Genomic DNA, 20,933 nt, shown 5'->3' with positions numbered 1-20,933 from the left:
GATCAACCAGTACCGAGACATTGGCTAAAGATGCATCATACATTACCACAGTTTCGGCACATGATCATTGACCATGTGCCGTCTCCAAAGAGAGGTGGTAACAGGAACTTATTATTATTAAGAAAGGAGAGCATGTGGATATATACACTTGATACAGTGTCTCCAAAAGGCCTAAATGAGATCCTACCAATGTCCCCATTTTTTTAGAAAAAAACATACAAATAGATCTCTGAGTGGGATACATATTGTATGTTGCATAAGCTGTTAATATCCAGATGAAAACCACTACTAGAAGGGACCAGTTTGTGGTAATGAAATAAGAGACTTTTGTTCGTTTTTTGACTTTTTGTACTTTATTTAGATTTTTGGTTTTTCTGCATTTTTTGTACATTTTTTTGGTTATACATGGTGACGTTTTGATTGATTTTTTCGGCCTCTTGTTGGACCATGTGGGGAGGGTCGTCTGCCGACAGTTCCGTGACTGGAGCTGGGCCCATTGAGGACGGAGGAGTCTGATGACGAGTATGGACTGCTTCCTTGCGAAGGGATCTGAAATAAAAGGAGACATTGTAACACTTTGGACTCAACAAATTTGCACATAAGCGATATATGCTTATGGTTTTGACTCAATAGGTTCATCATTTTGAGCCCACGTAGTAATTGTACTAACCCATTAATACATTATTTGCTGCTGTGATCTAAAGGGTTCTCTTGTTTTTAATCACTTTTAGTGTGTTTATACTTATATTACAACCATGGGATACCACAATGGAGGAGGAGAGAGGGAAGGACGGCCAGTGAGGAACGCGGCTAACCCAAGATGCTGGGCTCCCCGAATGAAGTTTGGGCGTTATTATATAAGCGGTTATATACTACCTGCTCGGTCACCTGAGGTAAGGTCTCGTAATGCGATCCTGGTGATAACACTTACTACCTATGGCTAAGGTACCGTGCCCTCCCGGTGGGTCAAATATGGATGAGCGGTGCTGGGGGAGGAGGATCACCTCCCTTGATGTTCCGATCGCCTAAACAGCGTGTTCCGGGCAGAGAGAAGGGGCAGAGAGGTACGGAGGGCCACAGTGGTAGACGTCGCTGACAGTGAATAAGTGACGCCGATTTACATGATGGCGGATGTGAGGCTGACAGGAGAGCGCGGGCTCGATACATGGAATATGACTTACCTTGGGTGGATGACAGGTACGGTGGAACTTCGGGTTGAGCCTATGTGCATCCTAGGTTGGGTGATGCCTATTCCTCGGGGCGATACATGCAGCACCTCCTCCTTGTTCAATTGGCGGCTCGGCAAGTGAGGTAACGAATGGTTGTCCTACACATGAGAATCACTTTTGTTAAACACATTACATAGGCAGCGATCACAAACACGACATGCACTATGTTAAAATGGATCTATACACACTTAAGCACGGCTCACCTACACTGCACTTGGTGGTCCTTTGTTGCACATTAAAGGGAAAGTAGCCCCCATGGATAGATCTCTTTATACACGCTCACTATGACTCACTGACGCTTTTGATGATGTCACAGGTTGATTGTTTGGCGCCATTTTTGTGTTTAAATTCAGTATTGTTTGCTATGCACTGTGTACCCCACCTGAGGAAGGTTCCTGTATGTGAACCGAAACGTCGGAATAAATTTTTCACTTTTTTTCACTTACAAGTCCTATGTGTGCGGTTTGTATGGAGATATATATAAATATATATATATATATATATATATATAATATATATATACAGTGTATATATATATATATATATATATATATATATATATATATATATATATATATATATCTATCCACACAACCCCTGAATTCTAATATCCTTATCATTTACAGTAGGGGGTACATTATCCCTTATAATACATGAGTGATACCCAGAGTTCCCTTTATAACTCAGCCTGTAGCCTTGTGTCTTTATATGGTCACAGAACAACCCTTCAGTGACTTCTAATATCCTTATCATTTACAGTAGGGGGTACATTATCCCTTATAATACTGTACATGAGTGATACTCAGAGTTCCCTGTATAACTCAGCCTGTAGCCTTGTGTCTTTATATGGTCACAGAACAACCCCTCAGTGACTTCTAATATCCTTATATATACCTCCCATCCCACATTTACACTGCACTTACCTACACTATCCCCCGATATATACCTCCCATATACACTCTTATACAGTATACAGCTAGCAACAATAGTTTCCTGGCTCAATACCCTGTAATGTAAGAGTTAATTTTAAACAGCAGAATAGGGAACAATACTATTGTCTTCTGTCTCTACTCCCCTGAAACAGTTAATTATAAACAGCAGCAAGCAAGCATAGCCAACAATACCCTCTGCCCTGCGTCCTTAAAGCCCCCCTTTCCAGCAGCCAGTTTGCATAGTGAATTTACGATACTTCTTGTGACCCACGTTAACTTTAAACAGCAGCCTTCCAATTAGAGTGTGCACTTCTCCAGAGCAGCAGAGAACAGGCGCCCAGTGCAGGCCAATCCTCCCACATGCTTTTATTGAGAGAAGTGCGCACTCTTACCTGACCGGTGCTGGTACAGCAGATCGCTCAAACACAAGCAGGCCATCGATCTGGTAGGAGGTGTGCTGGGCCAATTGTGTGGGCAGGCATCAGGAGAATGCACACTCCTTCGAACACTCTCAGCATATGATACGAATGATCGTATCAGAAGAGGCTGCCCACAGATCTTCCAGTCTCCGCCCTCGTGGCTCAGCCCTCCCCCTAAAATGCTTGCCGACTGCCGTATACCTAAAGCAGACGGCAGGCATTCTTTCTAAAATAAGCTAATTAGGAGGAATAGCAGAAAAGTGCTGCGCCGCATCTAATAAGGCAGCTTGTTGCGGCCCACTTCAACACAGGATACATCGGCCCCACGGTCATTTGCCCGAACAGACACATTATCAGTCCAGACCTGCTCATAACAGATACTTTCAATAATTAACTAAGATGCTATTGTCTCCAGATCCCTTTGCAATGAACTCAAAATACTAGTATGTAATGATGCAAAATATTTAATTCATATTTTATTACAGTATAATGTACCAACAAATACTACCAATAACAACTTTTCTAGCCTATAAATGCATTAAGGTCACAACTTGCAAGGCATAAATATAATTTATAACATAAGAGAATATGTTAGGCAATTTATTTAAGGTTATGTTTATGGGTATGGGAATACTTTACTTAAAACAGCAAAACAAAATATATACTGTATCTTAAGTTTCACTCTCTTTAAAGGCCTACTGCATCTTTACATTTTCCAACAAAAATAATTATGCACCAAGCACAGAACCTTGAGGTACTCAGCAGTAAGATCAATGGTAGGGGTTTTTCTTGTAGGAAGAAAGAAACCAAAAGACACCAGTAGGGAAGAAAATTTTCTATTTAAAAGGGGCAGGAACTGTAAAATATGTGTAAAATATATAGCAATTCAGAATAGGTGTAAAATATGTGTAATAAATATATATATATATATATATATAATAATGTCCCACAGCGTTCAAACTTGGTTGAAGCCAGAAGTGCAAATATGTTGAATATATGTAGCAGGATCAGCACAATCTGTTGGTAGTGATACTGTGATAGTTTATTCCATAAAAAGAAGCATTTTATCCGGTGTTTCGGTCCCACATGCAGGGCCGCCATTAGAAATCACGGGGCCCCGTACAACAAAATTTTTGGGGCCCCCTGGGCCCCGCCCACACTGACGACCAAGCTCCGCCCCATATCCCGCCCACATCGCAGTTAAAAGACCACACAGACATCAGCGCTAAAAAAGTAACCCCCCCCCCACACAAGTTGTAAAAAGCTATTGATGGTCAGGGCCCCCTTATAAAAAAAATTGGGGCCCCAAAAAAAAAAAATTAAATTTTTTTTTTTTTAAAAACATTGGTGGCAGGGGCCCCCTGTTAAAAAAAACTTGGGGCCCCAACAAAAGAAAATGTAAAAAAACTAAAAAATAAACAAACATTGGTGGCAGGGGCCCCCTTCTAAGTTAAAAACAAATTGGGGCCCCAAAAAAAAATTTGAAAAAAAATTAATTTTTTTTTGAAAAAAAAAAAAACATTGGCGGCAGGGGCCCCCTTATAAGTTAAAAACAAATTGGGGCCCCAAAAAAAATTTGAAAAAAAATTAATTTTTTTTTGAAAAAAAAAAAAACATTGGCGGCAGGGGCCCCCTTATAAATTAAAAACAAATTGGGGCCCCAAAAAAAATTTGAAAAAAAATTAATTTTTTTTTGAAAAAAAAAAAAAACATTGGCGGCAGGGGCCCCCTTATAAGTTAAAAACAAATTGGGGCCCCAAAAAAAAAATGTTTTTGAAAAAAAAATTTTTTTGAAAAAAAAAAAATGGTGGCAGGGGCCCCCTTACAAGTTAAAACAAATTGGGGCCCCAAAAAAAATTTTAAAAAAAAATTATTTTTTTTTGAAAAAAAAAAAAAACGGTGGCAGGGGCCCCCTTACAAGTTAAAAAAATTTGGGGCCACCAAAAAGAAAATTAATTTTTTTTTTTAAAAAAAAACCCAAAAAAAACAATGGTGGCAAGGGGCCCCTTACGAGTTAAAAAAAAATTGGGGCCCTAAAAACAAAAGTTTTAAAAAAAAGATTGGTGGCAGGGGCCTATAGAATATTAAAATAATACATTGGTGGCCAGGGGATTAAAAAAAAAAAAAAACACAAACTGGTGTTCAGTAGAATTGAACTCATGGCTTCAGTACTTCAACTTCGCCTCCTTTCGTGACTTCGGGTCTTTTCACCGCTTCAGGACTTCGGCTTCGGCTGTTTTCGTGACTTCGGGTCTTTGCGCTGCTTCAGGACTTCGGCTTCGGCTGTTTTCGTGACTTCGGGTCTTTTCGGCGCTTCGTGACTTCGGGACTTCGGCTTTTTCCGTGACTTCGGGTCTTTTCGTCGCATCGGCTTCGGCTTTTCGGCACTTCCGCATTCGGCACTGAAGAGGCAAGACGTACGGCTCGGGCGCTCGTAAGGGGGCCCGGATCTTCAAAAAAATGCAGCGCTGCCGGGCCCCCCTTCATGCCCGGGCCCGGTACGCTTGTCCCCCCTGTCCCCCCCTGATGGCGGCCCTGCCCACATGAGGACCTTTTTCAAGGATATGGTGCAGTATCAATGTAAAGCTTAAATACCCACCCCACATGTGAATCGAGGCGTCAAGATGATGTCATCATCTTTTCTATCTGAAATTCTGTCTTTGTGAAGTTGGAGGCATGACCTGCTGTTCTTGGAAAGCTGGGACATTACGTAAATGCTGTCTTAGACCATGCAAGTAAAAAAAATGTGTTTGTGTTCCACTGTACCAAGTACAATTCAGTAAGAACAAATTTGTGTTTAGTGACTTTCTGGTGCAATCTTTATATTTTTGATGTAATGTTTTTTCCAAAATACTACTTCAAGGCATTTTCCTACAGACATCTCATATGCCTGTACTAAATGTATACATGAAAGCTGCATTTTGTTACAAAAACAGCAAATCAAATATATAAAAAATGTTGGAAAAGGTCCCAAATTATATATTTTCTTCAAATATATTAATGTCATAAAATAAACTGCAGCTGCTTATTTTCGCTTTTTTGATTATACCATTTCATTGTAATTAATGATCACTGCATAATAGTTTTAACTTCATCAGTTCTTATCATGCCCATATGCTGTGAAGCATGAGCCTTTCGCTTGGATTGTAGGGTTTTCTAACTAATCGTCTTGTTAGCCTTTCTCTACTAATATTGATTGGGTATGTATTCCAGTATACTGTGGGATTTAGAAAATTTACATTTGAGCAAGAAAGTACCTTAAGTTGTGACAATTACCTGCAAAAAAGTCAATGGACGAGATAACAAGGCCAATTACCTGGCTAGTTTCAATGTCTATGTCTGTTGGGACATGTAATGCAACAGCTGCCAAAATATTCTATTGCACGTTAGCCATTTCTGTTTATAAATAAAGACATTTGTTTTTGTTATCTTAATCTTGTCCAACCATTTAGAGCTTAGACAGAAGCGCACAGGCAATTGTTCCCACAACAGAAAGTACAGAATTAACTATAGCAAGGTACTTAGTTCGTTAATTCCTTGCTTTCGTGCAGAAGAAAGAGCATGACAAATAGACATGAAATTTTCAGTAGGAGAGAGGAGAGCACTCAGACGCAGATTAACTGCTTGTGGTTAATATTTATTTAAGCTGCTATACACAACATGTTTCGGGCTGTAATTGCCCTTTCTCAAGACACTTGAGAAAGGGCAATTACAGCCCGAAACATGTTGTGTATAGCAGCTTAAATAAATATTAACCACAAGCAGTTAATCTGCGTCTGAGTGCTCTCCTCTCTCCTACTGAAAGTTTAATGGTTTGGGATGTTCGGTACATCTGCTCGGGAGGATTGATGCATTCATTCATCAGGTGCTAATTGGCAGAGCATGGATTCCCACCTCCACGACAAATAGACATGGCAGCATATGGACTGACACACATCATTGGCACACTCTTCAGTGGCATAAGCTGCTGCTTGACTCCCGGTGATCTGATTGGAGCTAAGTCTCATGGGGACATCATTATTGGAGGCTTGTTGTCAGTACATGGCAAAATTATGAACTCACCTACAGGATACCCAAACATGCCCGCTCTTCAGAACTGTGCAGGGTGAGTATGCAAAACACTTGCCTTACAGGTAACAATTTAAAGTTTGCACCAGTGTTACTGAAAAAGAGGAAATCAAAACTTGGCTCTAATTATGATCTCTTTAATACGAAAAATATGGAAATGTTGGTATCAAAAGTGGCATACAATTATCTTTAGACGTGTCACATTTTCTGAATCCTGAACTGCTGTTACCATTAAGCCACAACCACAAAAGCTATTTTTTAACCCATGCATTAGGCAATACCTTACATCAATATAACATTCCACAATAGTATAAAATGTGTTCTAAAAGCATCTTTATAAACAAATCCTGAAAAATACATGGGCATCAAAGCTCTAAAAATATCCTGACTCACATCTATAATTAAGTGCCAGCGTTACCTAAAACATGGTAGGTCAGTTTTAGGACCCTGTTGTCCATGTACGGTATTTTTTTTTTGTAATTTTTGATAAAACGATGCTTATAAATTTACAAATTTACTATTTATAATATTTTTCTATACTGTATGGTTTTATATTGACATGCTTGAGGTATGCTTTTCATGCTTGTGAATTATAACTTTGGCTCAATTTTCCTTTGTTTTAATGCTCTCAGAAAATACTGTGTCCAATTGGTCATGGTCCTCACTTTAAGATGGCTGTATGATAGTTTTACTGTAGTTGTAGTCCCTTTTGTACAATTGACAGCCGCACTGTTACCTGTAGACATGGTGCTGTTCATTCAGGTTTACCATGAACAGCTCCCAGTGCAGGAGCCCTATTCTTTAAAGGGGAATGGAGATGGATGCTTGCTAAAACCCTTATAAATTCTTTATGCATGTTTGATGAATTCACATGTTACATGAGTCCAAATGCTATACTACATTTTTGATGATAAGAATGACATCTGACACTCATAGAAAATGCACCCTGCTTACAAATAGATGACATTATTGTCTCTGTAATCCCTGACCCAACTCAAAAAGTGTCTGGTGAGTAACTACAGCAAATGGGAACAAAGGTTAAAAGGAAACTAAAGCCTAAAATAGAATAATGCTAGAAATGCTGCATTTTGTATACAAAACATAAACATGAACTGACTGCTTCAGAACCCTAATGAAACACAATTTATGCTTTCAGAGTTGGTCACCAAGACCATGCACATACATACAGTGTGTTCTGAGCTGCTGTTGGGAGGCTACGCTTAGGGATCGTCATATATTATTAAAACAGTACAAGTCAAATAATATCTGCCAGAAGCTGATACAGCAAGAATGATTAATAATCAGAATATGCAGACTGCACAGGGTCCTGTTTTGTCATGTAATCTAATTTGGATTTTATAGTTTTTGTATTGTTTAATACAAACTTTATCCAGCTCTCCAGAACCAGTGGCTGCAGCAAAATAATCCTCCAAATAAAATCCCAGTTTATCTGTTTAAATCTGACTCCATGATCTTTGTCTCTGCAGCTGTAGTTGGAAACAGAGGATGTAAAGGCAAAGATAAAATCCCATTTTTACTTTATTAACTGAAAAAGAAACCTATCCCCAATAATAAATCATTACAATTTTTATAAGAAACCTGACTGTATGCAGTGAAATTCCCCCTTTATTTACTTGCTCTGACTGCTGCAGATATGAATCTCTACATGGTCGCCAGCTGCTCTACAGTAAAACAAACAAAGCTGCTCAAGTTATGGGAATTAAAGTGGGGGGGGCTCTCCCTGCTGTTTGAAAGTATGATACTTTCCCTGCAGAGCAGTTAGGGACTGTCTGAAGTTTCTTCAGGCCCGGATTTGTGGAAAGGCCACCTAGGCCCGGGCCTAGGGCGGCAGGATTTTAGGGGGGCGGCATGCTGCCCAACCACACCCACATTGGTTCAAAAACACTGGGTATGCGCTGGAGATACAATCATTTTTTAAATTTCCCATGTGCCAATCCCCATTGCTCCGGTCCAGATGATGAAAATTTGCATGAATAAAGGGGAGGAGACAGGGGCGACGAATGGCAGTGGGCCTAGGGGCACCCACTATGTAAATCCAGCCTTGAGTTTCTTATCCACAGCAGTCAGAGCAAGTAAATGAAGGGGGAATTGCATTGCATACAGTCAGGTTTCTTATAAAAAGAGTAGACATTTTTTAATGAAAGTATATTGGAGATGGGTTTATTTTTCATTAAAGAAAATAAAAATGGGATTTTATTTTTTTGCCTTTACATTCCCTTTAAAGCATATCAACTTAATGCAAGATATTTCTGTAAATTATCTCTAAAAATGATAAAATTCAACAACAAATGTACTGCTTCATTAACATCACCATTACATGTGCCAACAGGGCATATCCCATGTCCAGGACGAGGGCAATACAGAGGAGAAATTCACTCATTAATCATTAAAAATGTGCCCATTTGAGATCAGATGTCCATTTACCTGAACACAAGTTGCATAATAAATAGAAGGTACTTCTGCAGCAATGAATGTATGGGTCTTTATGGTGGTTTATGTCATAGCAGTTTTTTAATCCATCTCTCTCTTTTGTACACAAAAGGAATATTTACAATTTTTACAATACAATATTTACAATATTTCAATATTTAGAAGGAAAAAAAACAAGGGATATGGAGCCGATGCACACACATCCCGCCATATGTTATAAAAGTAAAAATAAAATGTTTGTTTTACTGTATACATATTTTCCTTCAACTTGAAACTATACTATAATGTATGCATATTTCTAACTATATTTAATTCTTCTTTTATCTGGCAGCTTTGAAATGCAAGGATTTCTGCAAATGCTTGCTATGAGCCACGCTATTGAAATGATAAATAACTCATCTCTTATACCTGGCATTAAACTGGGCTATGAAATATATGATACTTGTTCTGAGGTTACCATGGCCTTGTCGGCAACTATGAGGCTCCTGTCTGCATTCAACTCATCAGAGGATAACTTAAAATTTAAGTGCAATTATACCACCTACACTCCAAAAGTGAAAGCCATTGTAGGAGACAGTTACTCTGAAGTGTCCATAGCAGTTGCAAGACTATTAAATGCACAATTTATACCGCTGGTAGGTAAAACTTCTAATTTCTGTGTAATATCTCATTTTTCCTTACATATGTCTGTGAATCAAACTATATTTAAACCACATCATATAATTTGATGATCCACATTGGAATCAGTTAAATCTGTAAAAGAGCTTCTTTCAGTTAATACACTAGTAATGGCACATGGGTTTACTGAATTTACATATAAACCCTGCAGTAGAAAATAAATATTAAAGGAGAACTAAACTGTAAAACCAAATATGGACAAAAATGACATTTTTTATATACTGAGCTAAATGCACCTGAATAAAAGTTTAGCATGTCTATAGCAGTAACCATCCAGGCTTTTAAATTTGTGCAAAGGAGCTCCCCATCTTGGATGTTGATAGGAGTGTCAGTGATACACACATGCTCAGTGTGATCTGAGCAGCTGTTGAGAAGCTAAGTTTAGGGTTTGTCGCAAACTGTCAAGCAGAAAATGAGGTTCATCTATCATAGATGCTGATGCTACAGGACCGATGATTTAATTCTGATGCTTTATGCACTGGTATATGAGCTGCCATGAAATAAGAATCTTAATTAATTACTAATAAGCCTTATATTGTGAAATGGGACTTTCAACCACTTAATGCATGATATTTCTGTAAATGATCGATAAAAATGCTAAAATTACATGTGCCAACAGGACATATCCCATGATTTATCAAGCAGAAATGAGGTTCATCTATCCTAGATGCTGATGCTACAGGACCGATGATTTAATTCTGATACTATATGCACTGGTATATGAGCTGCCATGAAATAAGAATTTTAATTAATTACTAATAAGCCTTGTATTGTGAAACAGGACTTTCAACCACACGTGACTCTTGGGTTTGGCTACAAGGGGTTACACTCAGATTAGATTCATTGCAGTCTCCCCCAAAACATTCCAATACCCAGAAAATGAATTCACTGCTCCCATCTATCATTAACAGGTGATAGAAACCCGGGTCTATTCCCCTGCCTTCTATAACAGGAAATACATCATGATACAACAATGCATCAACCCCTCTCCCCCTCAATGCAGTCAGGGTTAGATTCAACTAGTTCAACCAGCACTCCAGCAGTCAAATGGGTTAAATCACTTTCAAACACACTCTCCTGCTAGCCGTACTAGTTATTTAGCATATCAACAGATAGCTTTCCCTTTCCACACACACAAAGATTTAATACACATAGCACAAAGACAAAACATTAAATTTTATATTTAATATTACAGAAGTAAGCAGCACATTTATACAAAAGTTGTTAGCAAGAAGACATACATAAAATACAAAAATCCCCTGACAACACAGTTCAGTTTAAGATCAACAAAACTATTATGACAATCCAGAAGGAATCCAGAGTGAATAGTATAGTTGTCTTTCTTTAAAAAAGTTATAAAACTGAATATACAAAAAACCTGGATCGCCAGTGACGTGGTCTGCAGCTACCACAATAAGTTCTATTCCGGATATCCAAAGAGTTGGTCGAGTAATTGGGTTTACATTTAAAAGTGGCGCCATATCACCTTTCCTGAACTATCTAAAAAACCTCAACAGGCAACACTTTGAGATGAACCGCCTGTTAGATCAATATGCTTGGCTTCTATATGACTGTCCAAAGGTGAAATACAATGAACTATTCTATTGCATCTCTAATTACTCTAAAGAGAGTATTTATAACATAGAAAGAGAAAGGAGCAGAACACTGAGGGAAGATTTTCAGAATCGATATAGCCAGGATTTGTATGTAGTACCCAGCTAGCAGTCACTGCCATTGCTCATGCCATCCGAAATATCTGCAGTAATCGCAATTGTAAGAACCCTGAAGCTTTTGCACCTTGGGAGGTATACATTTGTTTTATTTGATTTCCTAGTTTTGCCTATCCTTGGCAAGTCAACACTGCTTTTTCATTTAGGATTACACCTGTGTACCCTTACAGCTATGTGTGTGATTTTGTGGAAACAGTTGAACCAGTCTCACAGAAATACATAGCATTTTTCCAAAAATTTTAGTTTTCTGCAAATTTTCTTTGAAGTGTACTTTCCAAGGCTCCCGCAATACCCCTAACAAAGCAATGCAGTCTCAGACTCTATATTCCAGTTCTTAAAAGCTCCCATTTACCTGTGAGGAACCCAAAGCACACCCTCTTTGAAGCTATAATGGTGGAGTTTCTGTTTCTGATTCCCTAACTTGGTAGTTTTTTTTACCTACCCAGATGTACATCAATTTTATTTTAATAGAATTTTACAACTAGAAGAAATTCAATCACTCTTGCTAAAATGCATAACATAGCATGGCTCCTGCATACTGGATATTAGACAACAAAACATAGCATTTCCTTGAATTCTTACCATTACATTATCTTTTCATAATGTTGTATCTAGACTGATTATTTTGATCCGAATTAATTGCACAAAGGTATGATAGAGCAGGCCTCCAGTTAAATAAATTACAGTTGAATGTAAATTCAGAAGCTGCCGTTTAACTCAGACAATGTGTAGTATGCTGCATCTTTTGTCTGTCAGTAATAGTTAGGTCATAGATCATTGATCGATCCAACAAGTCTGGTTCCAATCAAAATCTCTATTGTGTGCTACAACATGCCAGAATGTGTGTCAACATTATAGCATTCGATCACTTGTGAAACTGTAATTTCTACATAACTACATGAAATGGAAGTGACTTTTTTTCAGAAGGTGCATTGTGCACTTCAGTACCTACTTAAATTAATAGGCAATTTACAGCATGGAGCCCAATAATTTTTTACAATTGATTACTAGCTACTCCTTGTAGGAACTCAATAGCTTTATGCACATTGCATTTAAATGGCAGATTGGCAGGCATTCTGGCTATTTAATGTCCTTACAGAAACTGTCTCAAGCTGCCTAAACCAATCTGACATGCCCAATGGTTTGTTGCACAGGGGAGAAAACCTCCCAATGTAGACTACTTAATATTTGGTGCCCTATGAACAGACACTAGGGGTGTACCAAATTTATAATTTTAGAGGATAACAAAAGGGCAAAATAACCGTAACAACTTGCACTACTGCACTACATTGGGTGGGTTTTTTGGGTTGCTTGCAGGCTTGACTATGATAATTGCTGAATAAATAAATAGAAATTAAGTTGTTTTCTATGATATTAAAAAGTAATATTTAAAGAACTAAAATGTAATATAATGTGATGAAAAAAATCACTCAAATCATGACAATGAACTGACCTGCACACGTGACTCATGCTGGAATCAGACTGTTAGCTCAGAAAAATCACTAACTGACAAAAGCACTCTCAGCAATTATCAGTAGAGAACAGTATATATTACTTGTTTTTGCCAATAAAAATCATAGTTTGACTGACAGTCTAAATATTAAACAGATTTATTGAATATTTATGTCATTCCTATCTATGGCACATAGTGCTATAATGTGGGAATCCATGGACAATACAACACTTTAATATAATATAATGTGATGAAAAAAATCACTCAAATCATGACAATGAACTGACCTGCACACGTGACTCATGCTGGAATCAGACTGTTAGCTCAGAAAAATCACTAACTGACAAAAGCACTCTCAGCAATTATCAGTCGAGAACAGTATATATTACTTGTTTTTCCCAATAAAAATCATAGTTTGACTGACAGTCTAAATATTAAACAGATTTATTGAATATTTATGTCATTCCTATCTATGGCACATAGTGCCATAATGTGGGAATCCATGGACAATACAACACTTTTATATGGGCCTTTACAAAAAACGTGCTATGTCTTAAATGAAACTAAACCTTCAGAATGCATACTTATAGAAAAGTATATTTTAATGAATATGGTTTATTTAGATGAAGCAGTGCTTTACATATGAGTTGTTTTATGTGATATCTGTTTATAGACATCTGTAATGTTCAGGAGTATAATTTCCCTTTAAGTACTTTTATTTAGATTTCATAAAAGGGGGGGGGTGCTATTTCCTACTGAATTTTACATATCACATGGTATCTAGGCAATACTAAACTCTCAAAATGAAGATTAGTTATTGTACCACCCACCCACAATTATGTTAGGTAGCACTGTTTAAATGATTTTCACTTGAAAGTAGCGCAACTGGCAAGGGTAGGTGGCCAGGCCCCTCACCCTATAACATGACCCATAACACAAGAGAATAGTTAAAATAATTTAATCTGTAACCCAACTATTTAAAGGAATTGTTCAGTGTAAAAATAAAAAACTGGGTAAATAGATAGGCTGTGCAAAATAAAAAAAAATCTAATATAGTTAGTTAGCCATAAATGTAATGTATAAAGGCTGGAGTGACTGGGTGTCTAACACAGAACACTACTTCCTGCTTTGCAGCCATCTTGGTTTCCACTGACTGGTTACAATACCCTGGTTACCAGGCAGTAACCAATCAGAGACTTGAGGGGGGGCCACATGGATCATATCTGTTGCTTTTGAATCTGAGCTGAATGCTAAGGATCAATTGCAAACTCACTGAACAGATATGTACCATGTATGATATGTAACCCTTCAAGTCGCTGACTACCGTAGAGTTATAGAGCTGAAAAGCAGGAAGTATTGTTCTGGCTATTATGTTAGACATCCAGTCACTTCAGCCTTTATACATTACATGCTTACTAATTGTTTAGAAATATTTTTTATTTTGCACAGCTTATCTATTTACACAGTTTTTATTTTCACACTGAACTGTTCCTTTAAGTGATGGTAACTATAAGCAATGCAAATGGAATCAACAATCCTACAATCTAGGGTACATGGAGTAATAACAGACCAAGTTTTTGATTTAATGCTTCAAATAAAGTTGGTGCTGTGATAGATTAGAAAACAATATTTTCTGTTGTAAATCACAAAACAAAAAATGTTTCAGCAATATCATTCTCTCCTTTTTTTAAAGCTGCTACAGAGTCTTAACACAGTGAACTTCACCTTTGATGGTAGAAATATTCATTTTGATTCAAGAGGGGATGCCAACACTGGATATGATGTATTGATGTGGATGGAGGACAATGATGGAAGAATTGACATTAGCACTGTTGCTAAGTATGACTCGCAGAAAGATAGCTTTGTGTTTAAAAACACGGATAAAGAGAATGAATTCAAACGTCTGAAGGTACTGATAGCTTTCTCCTTTCTCTTCTTCCTTTGCCACAAATATATGTAGGGGCCCCTATGGGTTAATCTGCCCTGCAGCTTTAAGGCCCCCACCTTTTTGTTAGAGTGATCTGCCAGGAGAGAATGACACTCCCCTGCTACACTGCTATATAGTGTGTGTAGGGAGTGGCCACTTCCTCTTTGGCCTGTGGATGGTGATCCAGCTGGGTGTGCTCAGGGGAGCCTGGGTACAGCTAGGCCCAGAAAGGCCCATGTGCTTTGGAGAAGAAGTCGGGGACCAGGTAACCCCGTGAATGAGGAATAGTTACACTAGGGCAGACTTGTCATAGTCTCTCTAGGAGAGAAAGGCAGAGAGGTTAGAGAGAAAGAGCAGCTGAAGCTCCAACGAGGATTTGCAGTGAGGGAGTAGCTTCCCAGAGGCTTTATGTGTTGCCTCCAGTCAGGGACCTCAGTGAAGAGGGACTGTAGGGTAGAAGCTGCTTTCTGACAACTTCCAGGAGGGAATGTGTGTGAATACTGCAAATGCCTAATGGAGACCTTTCCTCTGTGAGAAATGCCTAATGCCTGCAGCTCTGTGTGAGAAATGTGCTATTGCCTCAGCTCCTGTGTGAGTACTAAACCTGTGGTCACTTGCCTCGTGCATAGTTAAATAAACCGTTTCTGTTTTACTGCAAGAACCTCCTGGCGCCCAAGTTGTTTTTGTGTGCACAGTAGCCTGGGGGGGATGTAAATGCACTACACCATAGAGGGAACACTTCCACTTAGCGAAGGCCCTGCCCTGGGTGTAAGTTGCATGTAACCCATGCTCTAGTGTTCTAGCTGGTGAATTAACCCCGAGTGGCCCAAATAGGTGTTACATTTGGCTGCCCAACGTGGGGCTCGATTCCCTAAAACCAGGCTGTGCATTGTTTTGTTCAAATCGTACAAATTTCCTTCGAAGTATTTGGCCGTGGGTTCGAGCTTGGAGGTTCGCCCCGAATTTCACGAAGGCCTGCAGATGTCATTTGGAATGGATGGGAGGAAGATGGATGTCTCTGCTGGGACCACTCCCTGTTCATTTGTGCCCCCTGATGTGAGAGAAGGACCTGGAGGATGGATTCTTCTGATTTCTACAGCTTCTCTACGGACTCACTTCAGAGTTTGAGATGCCTAGAGTACAGCTGCTATTTGTGGCTTGAAGGACTGTGGACTAAGTGGGTTCTAACAAAAGACTATTGATCTCCAACACAACTCTTCTGCCTTCACCTACTCGCTGAGTAGTGTTTCTGCACCCAAGGATTGGCCTGTGTGGACCCTTGGGAGGGGGAGAAGTATTTTTGCTGATGTGTAATGAAGTTGACCAACTGCAACTGTTTATTATGCAATTGAAAATGTTTGATACAGTATTGTGCATGCTGTGTTTCCTTTACAGTGACCGTTGTTACCAGGTATGCCTTAGGAGAGGATACCAGAAGTGGATGTGATGGTACTGTAAGTTGATATATGTTGGGGATGTTTGAACCATTGTCGGGACGAAATGGGTTTTTCCCCCGGGTGTATGTAGGGGCCCCTATGGGTTAATCTGCCCTGCAGCTTTAAGGCCCCCACCTTTTTGTTAGAGTGATCTGCCAGGAGAGAATGACACTCCCCTGCTACACTGCTATATAGTGTGTGTAGGGAGTGGCCACTTCCTCTTTGGCCTGTGGATGGTGATCCAGCTGGGTGTGCTCAGGGGAGCCTGGGCATAGCTAGGCCCAGAAAGGCCCATGTGCTTTGGAGAAGAAGTCGGGGACCAGGTAACCCCGTGAATGAGGAATAGTTACACTAGGGCAGACTTGTCATAGTCTCGCTAGGAGAGAAAGGCAGAGAGGTTAGAGAGAAAGAGAGCAGCTGAAGCTCCAACGAGGATTTGCAGTGAGGGAGTAGCTTCCCAGAGGCTTTATGTGTTGCCTCCAGTCAGGGACCTCAGTGAAGAGGGACTGTAGGGTAGAAGCTGCTTTCCTGACAACTTCCAGGAGGGAATGTGTGTGAATACTGCAAATGCCTAATGGAGACCTTTCCTCTGTGAGAAATGCCTAATGCCTGCAGCTCTGTGTGAGAAATGTGCTATTGCCTCAGCTCCTGCGTGAGTACTAAACCTGTGGTCACTTGCCTCGTGCATAGTTAAATAAACCGTTTCTGTTTTACTGCAAGAACCTCCTGGCGCCCAAGTTGTTTTTGTGTGCACAGTAGCCTGGGGGGGATGTAGTTGCACTACACCATAGAGGGAACACTTCCACTTAGCGAAGGCCCTGCCCTGGGTGTAAGTCGCGTGTAACCCATGCTCTAGTGTTCTAGCTGGTGAATTAACCCCGAGTGGCCCAAATAGGTGTTACATATATATATATATATATATATATATATATATATATATATATATATATATATATATATATATATATATATATATATATATATATATATATATATATATATATATATATATATATATATATATATATATATATATATATATATATATATATATATATATATATATAATGTTTTTGGTGTTGCAGAAAATTGAGTCTACATGTTCAGATCAGTGTAAGCCAGGACAAATGAAGAAGACTTCAGCAAGTCTGCACACATGCTGCTATGAGTGTGTGGCTTGTCCTGAAAACCATCACACAAATAAATCAGGTAATGAGGAATTACAAGGCAAGAGTATTCGTTTTGCCATATTCTTTATCCCTGAGTTCACAAAACAATTCTACCCTTCATTTTAAAAATAAAAAAATAAAAAAAATACAAAGACCCCTTTTGATTCAGTATTTGCAGATTTTCTTGAAACCTGATAGCTAGGTCTCTATAGCCTTCATTCTTTAGCCATATACTCCATTACACCGTATCAACATGAGTTATGGCACTTTGGGTAATTTTGAGCATTACTCTAGATCATTTTTTAGTAGCCCAAACATGATGGGCCAAAATACTCTCATCTGCAAATGTACACTGCAATCTGCTTCAAAGTATTCTTGTTTTTCTAGAAGAGATTGATAAGAATGTTGAGAGGGTTGGTTTTCATTGGTGTCTGGAGCCTTTTCATCAATGCCATATTCCAATTTTAGCATAGTGTTTTCTCTGCAGAATGCATAATCTATTGACAATATCTAAATAAGCAGGAAAACGTTACTATTGTACACTTGCATGCAAGCTCACATCTACACTACTACTCTGTACAGTAACACAGTAATACACTAAGCTTGCTTTTTGTGTTGCTTATGTGTATTCAGGTCCTGATTTTGCTTAATACCAGCAAATACATATTCATCAAATTGGATACCCGAATTATGCTTAAAGGACCTGTAACATCAAAAAATTAAATTGTTTTAAAGTAAAAAGAATATAGTGCAGTGTTGCCCTGCACTAGTAAAACTGCTGAGTTTGCTTCAGAAACACTATTATTGTTTATATAAATAAGCTGCTGTGTAGCCATGGAGCAGCCATTCAAAGAAGAAAAGGCTCAAGTTACACAGCAGATAGCAGATAAGCTCTGTAGAACATAATGCTATCTGTTATCCATTATCTATCCTGTGCCATATAGCCGTTTTTCAATTTCAGCCATTGCTACTCAGCAGCTTGTTTATATGAACTATAGTAGTGTTTCTGAAGCAAACAGATCAGTTTTACCAGTGCAGGGCAATACTACATAATATTTTCATTACTTTAAAACACTTTCAGTTTTTGATGTTACTGTTCCTTTAAAGGCTGTATTCAGTTTTCTGGAGGATTCATTCTTCTGGCAGATTCAAAAATGATTGATTTGTTAGCTCTTTTTTTTTTCACAACTTCCACCCCACATACAGTACCAAGCAGCCCTAAGCCTGCTGTCCTTGGCCCGGGCCTCTCCACAAATCTGGGCCTGCCCACAACACAACTACATACCACCACCAAATTGTGCTTTCTTTGGAATTAATATGCTTTTTTAAAGCAAGACAACAAACGATGATGTTTCATTTTCCATGAAAAATATATACGAGGTTTAGTAAAGCTGGCATCTTGTGCAATATATTAAATGTATTATATATTGTTTGTGCCATAATTCAATATTTTTTTTTCACTTGTTCTGAATAAAACAATTAATGTGATTAAAGTGATCTGTTTTTCATTACCTTTCAGATATGGGTTATTGCCTTCGTTGCAACAACAAGACTCAGTGGTCTCCAGTGAATAGTTCCGTGTGCTACTATAAGGAGATTAAGTTTCTGCGTTGGAATGATGGATTTGCCATCATACTTCTGATTGTTTCCTTCCTGGGAAAGGGTCTTATCATTGCCATAGCTCTGCTTTTCACAAAAAAATTTAATACTCCAGTTGTCAAGGCATCAGGAGGAATACTGTGCTATATAATTCTGCTTTCAATCTTTTTCAGTTTTGTCAGTGCAGTTTTCTTCATTGGCAAACCAGAAGACTTCAAGTGCAAAGTGAGACAGACTCTGTTTGGCATTAGTTTCACAGTGGTGGTTGCCTGTATCCTTCTAAAGTCTGTAAAAATTTTGCTAGCCTTCAGTTTTTAACCCAGAATTCAACGTGTTCTGAGATTGCTCCACAAACCCTTTACTTTGGTTTTTGTGTGTACAGGTACTTATCTGTGCTGCGTGGCTTGTGTTTTGGCCTCCACACATGAAGGAAAATTTTTCACTCCCCCAAACCATCATATTGGAATGTGATGAAGGTTCTACTGTTGCATTCACTGTGATGGTAGTATACATTGCCATACTGGCATTTTTGTGCTTTATTTTTGCATTCAAAGGTAGGAAACTGCCAGAGAATTACAATGAAGCCAAGTTTATTACTTTTGGTATGTTGATTTACTCCATCGCATGGATAACATTTATCCCCATATATGCCACAACCTTTGATATATACCTACCAGCTGTTGAAATGATTGTCATTTTAATATCCAGCTATGGTATTTTAACATGTACATTTTTCCCAAAATGCTATATTATCTTGTATAAACAAGATGCAAATACAAAAACAGCCTTCATAAAAATGATATATAAATATTCCTCCAAAAGTGCAAGCAACCTGACTGTTAGTCAGGCCTCATCCAGTTCTGATGCACTAAAATTCAGTTCTTCTGATGTGAATGTTAGCTCTACACTGAGCTGCATAAGTAATACCTTCTCTTTCCATGAGCGGCTTGTAGCAACTGATATATCTCCCAGCCATACTCGACTACCTACAAGGAAGCGACTGTCAAGCATTTAAAATATCATTGCAAATATGTAAAAGTCCACATTTTCATGATGCAATATTATTGGCAATAGAGACATTTTTTGGTTTTAGAGGTTTTTGAAGCCACTACTTAACTCACAAACTCTAAAACCACAAATCTATTTATGGACTAAAAATATGAATACTGTACCTCGGAAACTTCCAAAGAAAAGTTTTTCAGACAATTCCTAGCAAAAAATCTGAAAACCTCTCTAAACTGGCCATACATGGGCGATAAAAGCTGCCGACAGACCGAGTAGGCAGCTTATCAGCCCGTGCATGTGGCCCTCCGACGGGCTTCCCCGATCGTTATTATGCCTAAAGCCGGGCCCATCAATCCTGTTGGATCGCGGCCGCATCTGTTCGTAGATTCGGTCCCGCGATCCGACCACCCGTATTGGCAGCATTATTATCCGATCTTTGGGCATATCAGGGAGAGATCCACTCGTTTGGCGAAATCACCAAACAAGCGGATCTCTACATGTATGGCCACCTTTAAAGTCCAAATTTATTTAAGATAAAATAAGATCAGCCCAGCTCCCGTTGACTTCTATCGCACCTCAACAACTTTTATATGGCAAAGTTTTGCATTAAAAGTTTTTGTGCCTTTTTTGTTAACAAGTTTTTTGAGATTTGTGAAAAAAATTGAATTTGATGATTAGTGATTTGTTAAGGTTTTTGAAACCACAATTAAACTCTATGGGGGGAATGTAATTAAAGTTGCAAAAAGAAAAACAATTCGCACCAATAAGCTTAAAAGAATCCACACCTCGCAATGTCATATTTTATTTTTAATTTTAATTGCACACTCTTAAGGCTAG

The 20,933-nt window shown here is 38.7% G+C and overlaps 1 long non-coding RNA gene and 1 pseudogene across 1 annotated transcript; one reads left to right on the top strand and one right to left on the bottom strand.

Annotated features, from left to right (window-relative positions):
- Positions 1–334: 334 nt before the first annotated feature.
- Positions 335–1,679, bottom strand: LOC121394227. The gene is made up of 3 exons (XR_005961567.1): positions 1,433–1,679; positions 1,182–1,327; positions 335–549 (listed from the first exon to the last, which is right to left on the bottom strand). It is a non-coding gene; the product is annotated as an uncharacterized LOC121394227 (long non-coding RNA).
- A 4,679-nt stretch (positions 1,680–6,358) lies between these two features.
- LOC108717421 lies at positions 6,359–20,508 on the top strand (annotated as a pseudogene).
- The last annotated feature ends 425 nt before the right edge of the window (positions 20,509–20,933 follow it).

Source organism: Xenopus laevis, chromosome 5S (assembly GCF_017654675.1).
Source record: "Xenopus laevis strain J_2021 chromosome 5S, Xenopus_laevis_v10.1, whole genome shotgun sequence".
Classification (NCBI taxonomy): Eukaryota; Metazoa; Chordata; class Amphibia; order Anura; family Pipidae; genus Xenopus; species Xenopus laevis.
The sequence above is the reverse complement of the archived record's forward strand: the minus strand, read 5'-3'. Positions and strand labels throughout refer to the sequence as shown.